General features: G+C 44.6%; 1 protein-coding gene across 10 annotated transcripts in view; it reads left to right on the top strand.

The window, feature by feature from the left end:
- Window positions 1-12,345, top strand: part of ST3GAL6 (ST3 beta-galactoside alpha-2,3-sialyltransferase 6) — a 76,503-nt gene that overhangs the window by 28,271 nt on the left and 35,887 nt on the right. Inside the window, exons 1-3 of one of the 10 annotated variants that reach the window (XM_067301420.1) lie at window positions 9,094-10,418; window positions 11,878-11,987; window positions 12,127-12,243. The exons of 3 other annotated variants lie outside the window; for them this stretch is intronic. The gene's annotated coding sequence lies outside the window, so the exon portion shown is untranslated. 6 more of the 10 variants (XM_067301413.1, XM_013950085.2, XM_067301424.1 and 3 more) reach the window with 6 other exon arrangements.

The raw sequence follows: 12,345 nt of genomic DNA, 5'->3' as shown, positions 1-12,345 counted from the left end.
GTAGGCTTATCCCAAATGGAGGAGATGGGCTAGGAGTATGCCTTCAAGGATGGGGAGCTCTCAAAAAGGGTGGGCCCAAAGGGGTTCCCAAGAAAGAGGGGGCCTTTTCCCAACAAGACAGAAGGTTATGGCTGCTGGACCTGGGGGGTGATGTTAATGGGGTGGAGTTCTTTATGGGGAAGGGTATGAAGAGCAGAATGAGCGATTTTGCACCAGAAGAGCAGTAGTATTCAGGGAGCTGGATGGTCTGAGGCATGACCATGCTACTTTGCACAGGGAGCTTCTTGGTCAAAAGCATCCACAGAACATTTGCTTTATACATCACTGTTCACGTTGTGCCACAGAGTCCTTTCCAACGCTTTATAACAAACTTGAGGCCTGTAGGAAAAAGCGAAAGAGCCACAGGATGATGTGCTACAGACAGAGGGGCAGAAAACAGAGCAAGAGCACCAACAATTTCCCAGGTCTCTGCAATGGCAAGGAGTTTGCTACATTCACAGCCAGTCTGTACCCCTTTGTTCTCGTGCCAGCATTGTTTCATCTCCTCTCACAAGACAGACTCTCAGTTCTCCTTGTTACCCTTCTCTGTATCTTCTCCAGAACTCTTTTTTGCACGTGAGAGCCCAAATCATATACTGCATTCCAGAGGAAATGTCACCAGAGTTTTTGCAGAATTGCATCAATGCTTCCCTACCTCTAGTATGGAAATAGTATCTAGTATCTCACTAAGACATGTCTTCCTTTTCTGTGAATGGCTGAAGTTTTATTTGCTGTTTATTTCAGTAGCTTTTTGTGCAGCCTATCTCGTTTGACTTTTGGCAAATCTGGCTTTATTCCCATGCATCTTGATCTCTGCACCAGAGCTGTCTTTGCTGACCAACACTGTTTGCTATCTAAAATCTTCTTTGTAGGGGTTTTTCATTTATTTAGGCCTAGAGTGTTTCGCAATACAATTTTTCTCTTGCTTGGAATATACATATTGGATAGTTTTTCTACCTTTGATTTAGATATATTCCAAGCTAAACTTACATTCAAGTCTTTCAGTTCTTTGGTCCAGGTAAATTCACTAATGAGTTTTCTTAGTTTGATAAAGTTTGCCCTTCTAAAGTTGAAAAAAATAATTACCGACCTGTTTCTGTTTGTTATTCTATTTAATATAAATGGAATCAGTTGCTGAGCACTCAGTCCAAAGATATTTTCTATGACCAGCTTTTCTGAGTGTTTTCATTACTTGCTAAGTCAGTGTTGTCTCTTTTTATCTCAGTGACTGCTGCTTGAAGAAATCTGGCAACTATCGTACACATGGCTAGCTGGGCCCAAGTTTATTATTAGCAGCATTTGTTTCCCAAATGGTATCTGCAAAGTTAAACTTGATCATGGCACAATTCCTAGTAGTGTTTCTACAATAACATTTCAGTGACAGACCTCTTCTTGCACCTTTATTTTCTAGCTGCAGACAAGAAAGGCTAAGTTTCAGTGAGGTGTCCAAATTAAAAACAGCCCAAAACAAAATAACAAAGGCTGCAAACAGGTGGTCTGGGATGCTGGAAGTAAAGTTTCCTGTTGATGTACAATGGGGAATTGTATGATGAATTAAATGATGATAAGTTACGTGACAAATGTCTTGTATCTAAATAAACTTCTGATATTATTTGGTGTTTTCCACTTGGCTTGATGAAATGGTTAAACACTGAATTAAAAGGAGTAACGTACTAAGATTAGAAGTGTCTTGGATATTGGCTGACTGATAAAATTCACATGGATCAGGTCTGGCTCCTATTTGGAACAGGAGCAGAGCAGTAAAAGAAAGGTCCACTCTTTGAGCTTGCCCTAGCTGAGGAGACCAAGACAATTTTTTTCTGCCTTAAGGTTGCACTGTACAGCATGGAGTGCCATGAGTGCAGGATTCCCCTTCCCACACCCCCAGCCCTATTCCCTGTGGGTACCTAGTGGAGTCTTCTAACCCATTTGCAAGTGGAGACCATTTGGCCCATAGCAATAGTCCTTGCCTGGCAGAATTTGTAAGCTGATAATTAAGTCATGGGAAGAAATGCATTTAAAATTTTCCCAGCTGTTGTACTCACACAAAAGGTACTGAGTTCAAAGCAGCTTGAAGTCTTAACTATAAGAAACATCCAAAGCACTATTCTCCTTCTTAGCCTGTCCTTCTCTCATTGAAATCAGCCTGCTGGTTCACATATTACAGGGCTTCCAGTGGCTTCTGTGGTACCATTCCTGACTTATACTGGCTCACCTAGCCTTAGTCTACTTTTTCTTGAGGTCTAGTCATGGTGATCTGTACACTTTTCTAGCCCTGTCTTATGTCCTGTATTGCTGCATCATGTTTTTAAGCACAGGCCCAATCTGGAGAATACCTGGAGGTAAAATCATGCACCTGTTTCCAGATTTTTAGCTGTTGCAAACTGGTAAATGAATCCAGACCAGTCCACACTGGCCAAGGAAATAGGCCAAAAGTTTGAAGGTAGGAGTTTGAAGGTGAGAGCTGCAGAAGCTGCCTTGGTGCTTGTAATACTGACTTGACTCTGTGGGTGAAGCCAGCAGGACACAGGACAGAAACTTGAGAGTCTGGAGGACAGAATGATAGGCTGTGCAATAGGAAATCAGAGGGAAAAGGAGGGAGCTGTTTTTCATAAAATGCACAGAAAAAAGAACTGGGCATTGAGCTGTGCTTAAAATGGAAAAGGCTTCTCACAGGCTATCCTCTCCTTAAAACAAACAAGAGTACACCAGCAGATGAAGAGCAGTGAGTGCTGGCAGGGTACTATAGGAATGACAGAACTATCTTAAAAAAGCATGTGTTTCATCTTCCCCAAAGCAGCTTATGCCAGCTAGCTGGGCACATGAGGCCAACTGGGTAGGGACCCAGAGCCACAGGCACAAGCACTTCTTGTTCTCTGAGCTCAGAGCCCTGCTGCATTTGGCACCAGGGCTGTGATGCAGCAACAGGCTGCGAGTCAGGGTCTCGTGTAGCACCACAGCCAGGAGGGTTGCTCGCTCCAGTGCACCACCTCACCTCTCGCCTTCTCCCAGTCGTCTGCTTGCCAGGTGCCACAGCTGGCTTCCTGTGTGACCACCAGTCCTTTCTGTGCCTCTGAGTTACAGGGAAGGAAGATGTCTGCCACGACCCCTGGTCACAAGCACGGGACAGACGGATCTTGAGAGGTCCATCTCATTCCTCTTGCTGGGGAGAAGGCATCAGCTCTTGCCCCATTCTTACTGCTTTCAGTGCTGTGAAGCTTCAGTTTGGGTTAGCCTTGGAAAGACATAAAGAGGGAGTCATGTCAGTATATTGGCAAGATGGAAGGATGGCGGGGGAAGTGGGAAGCTTATCTTGAGTCCATATGACAGTGTAGTTTAATGGAAACACAGCAACAAATGGAGGGGAGGAAGTTGCAGTTTAACACTGCTCTTGAGCTGGTAAAAACCACTAGCTGCCCAGAATGCATTTGCCATAACTTTGCCACCCCTTTACCCTTCTCCTTCCTGTTGTTTCAAGTGGTTGTGTTTTGATCTATTTCTTTCTCTGCATACACCTGTTGAAGCAGAAGTCTGTTTAGTGCCTGTTGGATGATATATTTCTTGATAAGTTTTGCAGATGCTCTTCTGTGTAGCTACATACCTTGAGGGCTTCATTTTGCTTGGGAAATAGTGCGTCATAACATGCTCACTGCTTTAGAATGCATTGGATTGGGTGTCCCAGCCTACCTGGGTTATGTCTGTAATGCTTCTTGCCATTATACGTTTTGTTCACTTGTATCCTGTCTTCCAGATGGAGTACAGGAGTGCTGCAGAGCCCAGTGCAGCTATAGTGGGACAGGCGAAAGCACTCTGCACACCTCCAGGTAAAAGCATTCATTATGTACCATGAGAGCAGTCACAGCCTAAGATAGTTCTTTGGTTGGGCAGGTCTTGAAAAAGTGATGTCAAACTAGGTGGGGGTCGCATGTTTTCAACCCATGGCTAACGCTCTGGATTCTGACGGTTTGTCCTACAGCAACTAATTGGATTTTTCCTATTTCTGGGGCAAGCTTTTGCAAGCTGTCTACTGGCAGAGGGTCTCTGGCAGAAACACCACGCAACCACAGATCAGAGGCTGAACAAGCCACTTGAGGACTGGCACTTACTACAGCCTGTGCAGTCTGGTGCAGTGGATAGCAGTCCCCTAGCACTTGAGGTGAGGGGACTGACAGGAACTCTAAGAACCAGAATTGTGCTGAGATGGTTTTGGAGCATAGCTCCATAGCATATATTGGGCATGTTCTCATGTTGTGGTGCAACGGAGATTGGAATTGGACTGATGGGAGGTAGTAAAGTTAGGAAAGGAATGGAGAATGGATGTTGTGGCAGCTGGTATTTCTATAACTTCATTCATCTCCTAAAATCACTAATAAAGGGGGCAGTTCTATTGTCATTTAATTGCAGGACCTGAGGTGTATAATAGACTGCATGGTACAATGCATACACAGAGCCAGATTAGCAAAGTCATCTCGCTTACTGGATTGCAGGGGAGGAAATCACTTTCAGGATGCTGCAACTTTCTGTTCTATTTATTCTGTGTTCTCCACAGTTTGGCTTTTCTCATATACAATGTTTTTTCCTTCCATTTCCTGTAATTTTTCTCTTTGTTTTTCTTCTCTTTTGCAAGCAGGGGTAGAGTTTGGGTGTAACTTTTTCTCAGTTTACTAGTGACTCAGGAGGTACATAGTTTCTTCTGGAACTTAAATATGACTCCATTTTACTTGGATTTATTTTAGTTATTGCTTCATATTTTAAAGTTTCTGTGGCATTTATGTTTGGTTTTGGGAGAGGTTTCTTGTCTCAGGAGAGTTGATTTTGAACTGAAATAGCAAAAAAAAAATCTGTTGACTTTATGGTCACATGCATTGTTTCTGCTGGCAGGATCATTCATTTGACTTCCTGTAACATCTTTCTCCAAAGGATTTTTAAGGCTCTTCATTGCTGTCAAATCATTGCTGATTCTGTTTGTGTGCTGTAGAATATATTCCAGAGAACTGAGTACTTATACTTTCCACCAAATAAAATCATCAGTGATGCAGATTAGTTACTAACTTCTTGCTTGCGAGATCATTTTGAAAAAGGCTAGGAACTAAATGATACTCTTTTGCACTACACTAGTGGTTCAAATTGCCATTTGCTTTCTTGAATTTAGGCATATTTAGATAACAATGAACACCCACTTCCATTCCAGTGCCCATCATGGATAGTTACAGCTGCCAGAAGAAATTGAACTGAAAGAACTGTAGAGGAACTAGATTATTACGTTATTTGACCAATGCAGTTAGAATTGGAGATTTTGCAGTTTATTCCAGGTAGAGGTGGATTCAGGTATCTTAGACACAATTCTTTGTATTTATAGTAATATATAGAGATATATCAAACCAGGAGCAACTGGTCATCTGTTCACAGCACTATACCTCCCCGGGACAGTGGTTGCAAGTGTGAGTGCTCTACTCTTCCTAGCGTTAGATGCCTTGTGCAAGACTCCCAAGGAATTGATAAGCACATAACTTACTGCCCCCTGTGAAGTCAAATGACTTGCTTTAAGTCGTCACATTTTATCACATAGGAACTGACTTCAGAGGTACGTCAGTAATTTGAGTTGGCCTCTCTGAGCCAGTGGTTTGGTGCTGATAACATATACATGTTCTTTACTCCTTTGTTTTTGAGCTTGCCCAAAAGATCGTGTTATACTGTTATCAATACCAAAGTTAGCTAGCGTGAAATTAGTCCACGTTCATGAACTCATGCACAAAAGATGCAGCTGCATTATACACATCCTGTCTGGAACAGAGACAGGAACAGAATCCGTTTCCTTAAGGTTTCCTCCAGTCCTCTGCAGTGAATAAAGTAGAGTCCTAGCATCTTACACTACAAAAATCTGCTACATCTCCAAAGTCCATTCTGTATCCTAAACAAAGGAGAGGCCTTGCAAATAAAGCATGGCCAAAACAAAATAATGCTGGACTACATAATTTAAGACTGTCATGAAACACATGTGCAAAGGGATTGAAGGAAAGTTGCGTAACCAATCTTCTGGTTTTTCCAAATTTCTGATTGCTTCATTGTACAACCTCAATGATTTTTTTCAATTGCTTTTGTGCATATCCAGAAGAGAGAGGAGGTACCAGGAAAGAGATACAGCAGCATTAAATGAACTAGTTTTAGAAGGCAGATATCTTAGCTGAACAACGGCTTGGCTTTGTGAAGACCAGTGTGCAAAAGGTGAAGACCTGAGGGAAAAGGGAGAATAAGTATCAAGACATTTTCAGCTCACAACAAGACAAATTACTGAACTTTGGTTCCCAGCCCAGAACACACTGAAAGCCTTCTCAGCTGGCTACAAAGTGGAATATTCCCTTAAGACCTGAGAAAATTTCCCTGCTTTTAATCTGTGATTTTATTGCTGATACATATAGGCTATATAAAACTGCTATTGCTAAGAACAGACTCTGCCTCTGGTCATTCCCTGTACTTTTTGAGGCTGACTACAGCAGTGGCAGTGGTACCACCAAAAAAAACCCCAGGAGCTGCACTTTCAATAAAGGACTTTGGGAAAAGATAGGAGAGCATCTTGCTCCAGTATAAGGCTAAAACCATACTACAAGCTCCCTGAAGCCCTGTGTGGAAAAGTTTAGGATTATAAGTAGTTAGAATCATAATGTTTGAAACAGGAAAAGCCCACTAAATTATTAACACCCTCTCCAATTTCTCCTAGCATGATATAGCCCACTGGACAAAACATAACATTGATGCAGCACGTGATTTTAGACAAACGGCTTTTTTTGCATTATCAGTGGCAGAATTTTTTATTAATTTTCTTTTGAAATGTGAATTCTCCATGCCATGCAGTTAGGTGCTGTAGTGTGAGAAGAGGTTTTCCAGGAACCCCATGGCTCTCTCCTGGGTTGTTAGTACAGGGTGCGGCTTCATTTTGCCCCTGGCAGCCGCTCTTCAAAGGGGTAATTCCTCACCTGATGGCTTGTTCGCTTTCACTGGGGCTTGCTGGGGGGGCGGAGGAGGGGAAATCGCCTTTGGAGGTACCCGGAAAAGGGAGAAACCTGCACCTGAAATTGCTGCAGTGGCTTTCGGCTGGCTGGGCTTTTTCCCACCTGGCTAATGGTGACAGGTTTTCTTCAACAGCTGATTGCGAGAGTCCGAGGCTGCTGCGGAAGCGGGAGCGAAGGGCTGGCTGTGACGGCGAGGCCGGTGGCGGGACGCGGGGCCGAGCACCCCGCCACCCGGGGAGTGAAAGGAGGGACAGTCCCTAGGGCTCGGCTGAAGTCAGGGAAAGCTGAGCTGTTCAGCGCCTGTGCGCGGAGAGAACGAGCAGCGTTTTACCTTTCCTCACCTGGGTGAGAGCTAAAAGCTCTCCTCCCCCTGGAAAGGCTTTGATATAAATTAAGGAGGAATTGTGGCAGGCTCAACCAAGATCACATTTATATCTAAACACACAGTGTGCTTCGTTTTACATTTTCTCTTGCAGATGAGGCACAGCTGAAGCAAGCCCTTCTTCCTCAGCCCTATTGTAACCAAAACGGTGCTGGAATAAGAGGCTTGAACTATCAAGAGCCCATCCACAGCAGCCTGAACAGCCCTGGTATGAAGCGCGAGATACCCTTATACTCTCTTTTTTTTTTTGTCTCTGCGGTTTTATTTATTTGATTTAAAGCTAAATATCTTTGCTATAGATAACTGGTAAGTGAATGCCTCTACAATATAAAGCAAAACTAGCTCCTGTAAACTGTTGCATGGACTGAGGGGGTCTTAAGGGTGGTGCCAGGACCCACAGAAGTTGGTACACAGAAAATACTTGTTCCTGAGTTTGCCGGTGTTTCTGCTGTGAGAAATCTTCTCACTGCCCTCTTGCATTATTTCAAATGGGGGAACTTCCAGCTAATTTCACGTAGGGTCTGTGTGTACTTCCAATTTTAAAACCTACCTTGTGTAAGCACTGATGGGAGCAGTTGCCAAGAGCTTTGCTATTCCATGTAAATGACCACATATTCAAAAGTAGAACTAGCTATTGCAATACATCAGCACGCTCTTCTCTGAAAGCAAGGAATTAATTGAACTTCCACAGCGATGGAACCTGCCTGTACAAGCCTTCTTTAAAATGAATAAAATTATAATTGTTTTGAGCTGCTGAGGTGAGATGGCCCAGGGCTTTCTCAGAGGTCCTTATAAACTGCCTGGTAAAAACAACATTGCTGTGCGACGTATTTGATTACCACTGGAGACGTGTGGCAGTGCTTAGTGCTCTACCCCTTCTAGCTATGCGTGGTGCTGAGTAGATGTGAGAGCAGTGGAAGCACTGCTGACGTTAGGCTTATGTGTAGCATTTTAATACACTTCATAAACATAGTCGATACTTAGAACTTCCTGTGCTGAAGGAAAGGAGAGATTAAGAGATTTGCTAGAGACTGCGGCAAGCAATGTCAGGACTGGAGTCTGAATTCAGACGGGTCTCGGCGTTGCCTGCAGAGTAGCCTCCCTCTCCCTCCTTCCCTTCCCTACCCTCCCCCCCCCCCGGTGGCGTTTCCTAGAACGATGGAAATAGCAGCCTGCAGCGCCTCCGGAGCACGGCCCGCTCGGCAGCGAGGAGCGCAGCCCCCCGCTCGTGGGGCGCAGCGGCCGCGGTGAGGGCGCGGGGCCGCCGGGGGCAGCGGGAGCGGGGCAGCCCGCGCCCGGCCGGGGGCCGCCGCCCGCCAGAGCCGGCGCCGGGCCGGGCCGGTGAGTTACCCGCGGGAGGCTGCGGGCCGGGGCGGCGGCGGCGAGGTCGGGGCGGGCGGGTAACGGGCCGGGGCGGCGGGGCCGGGCGGCGGGCAGCCCGCTGCCCCGGCGGCCGCGGGCGGGAGCCCCGGGGGCGGCCGCAGCCCCGGCCCCGCGGCGCGGCGCGGGCGGGCGGGCGGGAGCCCTGGGGCGGCCGCGAGGGCGAGCGGAGGCGCGGCCGCGGCCGGCAGCACAGCCCGCGCGGAGGCGGGCGGGGAGGGAGGGAGCCGCGCAGCCCCGCCGGCGGCTGCCAGGAGCAGCCCGTAAGTAACCTTCGCGGGAAGATTTGCTTGGTTTTCTTCTGCTAAACTGCTCCGGTCTGGTAATCCCGCAGTGTTACTATGGTTACCAGTTAAACAGGTTCCGATCGAAGATCACTTTTGGTGGGAATATCAAAAGGAAGGTACTGTCTCTTTGGAATACCAAAGGCCTACTGAAAGCAACAACGGCTTTTGGGGCAGACTGCCTTTGTGCAAATCCACTCTGTAGAGTTAGGGGGAAAAACAAAGAAACCCGGGAAGTTTCATGTTCTCTGCTTTTTTAAGTCTCTGGGTTATTATTTGGCAGTGGAGTTGGCGTTTCTGTTTCAGTTATTTAAAACTGTGAGAGCAATCCCGCCATCCTTTTTCAAGTTAAAATTTCCAGCGAGGTGAACAGGAATTTTTCCTGATCCAAAGCTTGAACCAGAGCTTAGTAAAGCCAACGGGAGTTGATGTATGTTTTTGTGAATGTTACACTCCTGTTACCCCGCTGAAACTTTCTGTCTAGGTTTCTTCATTTTGGTTTCCCTGTTTTTTGCCCACTCTACGTCAAGCTATTTATACATACGATATGGCTGCAAAGCAATTTAGAAAGGATGAACTTTGCAATGGGATAAGATTATTTTCTGTAATGTGAGAATTCTGTTGTAGCTGAACTGCAAAAAGGTTGCATCATTGTGTTATGTTATACATAAAAATATGTAACTTTAAATGTGGAGAATGTCATTGTGCCAGACTGATCACTCACAAAAACAAAAACAAACAAAAAAAACCCACAAAAACCTTTAGGCAGAGATTAAAGGAAATAGGTGTGAGGCTTTTTGCCCACCTGTTTCCTAACAGGAAATATTCCCATCTGATTTGGTCACAGATGTGATATTTTTATAACTAAAGTACTTTTCCTTCCTTACATAAGAGTGCAGCAGCAATATTCTTGTTTTTCTTCCCACCTACATGAAATAAACCTATGGATCTTTCTTTCCAGCTTGATGCACGTACCTGCTTCTCCAGTGTGTTTGTCTCTCCTCAGAACCTGAAGCAGAATCTGAAAAGCTACTCTTTAAGCCTAACACTGCTCATTAAAGCAACAATGTTAAAGGCAGAGAAGTCCCGTGGCCTCCCTGAGGTTCTTCCTAGGTGCAGGAGACCTCTTTTGCCTGTGGGATGTAGAAATCGCCCCTGAAACCCGTGAAACCTCCCATGTCCAAATTTCCCCCGTCTCCATCAAAAGCAGAAGGGAAACTTCTCTGTGGGATCGATTGCCTGACAGGGAGGTACCCAAGGGTGCAGCTGCAAAGGGTGTAGGCTGGACAGCAAAACCTGAAGGGTGGCTCAAAGACCAGAAGTGTGTGAGTATGGGGTTGTCAATCTGTGGGGAAAGAGGTGAGTTACAGCGTTAGGCTAAACAAAGTGTTTGGCAAGGTGTTATTTTGATACGTACCGTGTCCTCTGCTAGATAATGGCTTTGGAAATTGTGTGGCTGCTGCCTCGATGCTGCCTCGCTGAGGAGGGGAAGGCAGCAACTGAGACAATGAGTGATCTTGTTCAGTGTGGCAAGTGCTTGAGGGGCTTCTTGTTCACCTCCTTCTCAAGCTTTGAAAACTTACAAGCAGGGACAGTTTTAGAGGATTTTGGATGGTTGCTTGATTCTTTGGTCACTTTTGGATGGAAGATGGCAGGGAGTGGGAAGATTCTTTCTTATGATAGAAAGAATGATTTTTGTGCTTTTATCCCGATCTTGTTTTCATTGTTAGTACCTGGGCACAGTGTGATTAGTGCCCTTCAGTGAAGGTTTGATTTGTCCTCCTGAGACAGAATGGTGAGAGTTCTCATAACCTGCTCCGGTTGACTTTTGGTTTTCTGCTGCTTGTGTGTTGCTTTATATGTTGCTGGAAATTTTGATTTAAGTATTTCAGCCTGGAAGAGGCCCCAGTCAGATGGGCAATCTAAAGATATAGCTTGAGGACCACCATGAGTCTCCTTGGGTAATTTGCCGCAAAGGGGGCCTGTAAGGAGAAGCTGTTTTTTTCACAGTTGTAGACTGAGCTGTAGCACAGGTTCTGTTGTCTTTGTTCCTTAAGAATAAGGTTATTTTACTTACAAATGTTAAAGGTTGTTTTTATTGCATGTGTGTGTGTAGTAAGATACTCTACTGTGGCTTCCTCGTCAAGTACATATTCGAAATGAGTTCAAGATCACTGAAATATCCCTTTCTATGGAAATCTATCCTTACAGGTGCTTGCAGTGTTTTAGCTAAATCAGCTAAAAAGTGCTCTGTACATTTAAAGAGTTACATTTATAAAGCTTGTAACCCCTTGCTTGTCATGTGTTCGAATAATTTGCTCATCAATTACACAAGCTTTATGAAGAAGCTAGTAAAGAACGCTGGGAAATTAATTTATGAAGTAACTGACTGTGGAGGGTTTTTTTGTCTTTCTGAGTTTGGTTCCTACCATCAATTTACTCAGAAAACCAAAAGCTTAGTAACAAAATAAAATACTCCTGAACTTCCCCTTTAATCCAGTTGCTTCTATTTCCATGTTCGCAATGGTACACATGACTAGTTCTGTAGCTATTCATAGTTTTCAGGGGAAATTGAAATAGAACTTCTGATTTTACTTATTTTTGTGGATTTCTTTGTATATTAAGTTTTTCTTTCATCCTCCTGCTACAGAAGAACCTACAAATTCAGCTTTTCTTGATGTGTGTTGAGGTGGGGAGGAAAATGTGATGTGCAAGCTGTTTCCTTTGCAAGTTACCTTTCAGTGCTGTATTGAAACTAATTTGCTTTCACTTTGTGATTCAGTGCTGTGATCGCTGATACCAGTAGCTGATATTTGTGCAGATAGCTTGAAAAGCTGAAAAGAGATGGGCAGCATTGGCTAGTGTGTGCTGTGCAGTAAAAATAGAGAACAGGTAACCTGAATGGAATATCGCTACCTTTTGAAAATTACTTTGAATAAATGTGGGCACAGAATATGATAGAATACTTTTGCAGTAATGCTTCTTGCTCTGTTCTGTATCTATCATCTTAAATTATCACTTCCTTTTAAAGTTCATTTTGCTAGGGTAACTCTTCAGTGTTTAGAAGACGGTGGTCATTCTTCTGTCTTGAAGGCAAACCGAAGCCCTGGTATCTCAGCTGGAAGACCCTTTACACCATTGTAACAGAGTAAGTGAATTTTTAAGCGTTGCCTTGATAATACCCTATGTTTACATGTAACTGTTCCATGTTGCTCTGCTCCCAGGCCCTAGCAGCAGCAGTAAAGCTGCA

The sequence above is a fragment of the Apteryx mantelli genome, chromosome 1 (assembly GCF_036417845.1).
Source record: "Apteryx mantelli isolate bAptMan1 chromosome 1, bAptMan1.hap1, whole genome shotgun sequence".
Lineage (NCBI taxonomy): Eukaryota > Metazoa > Chordata > Aves > Apterygiformes > Apterygidae > Apteryx > Apteryx mantelli.
This window is presented reverse-complemented; position numbering and strand designations above follow the sequence as displayed.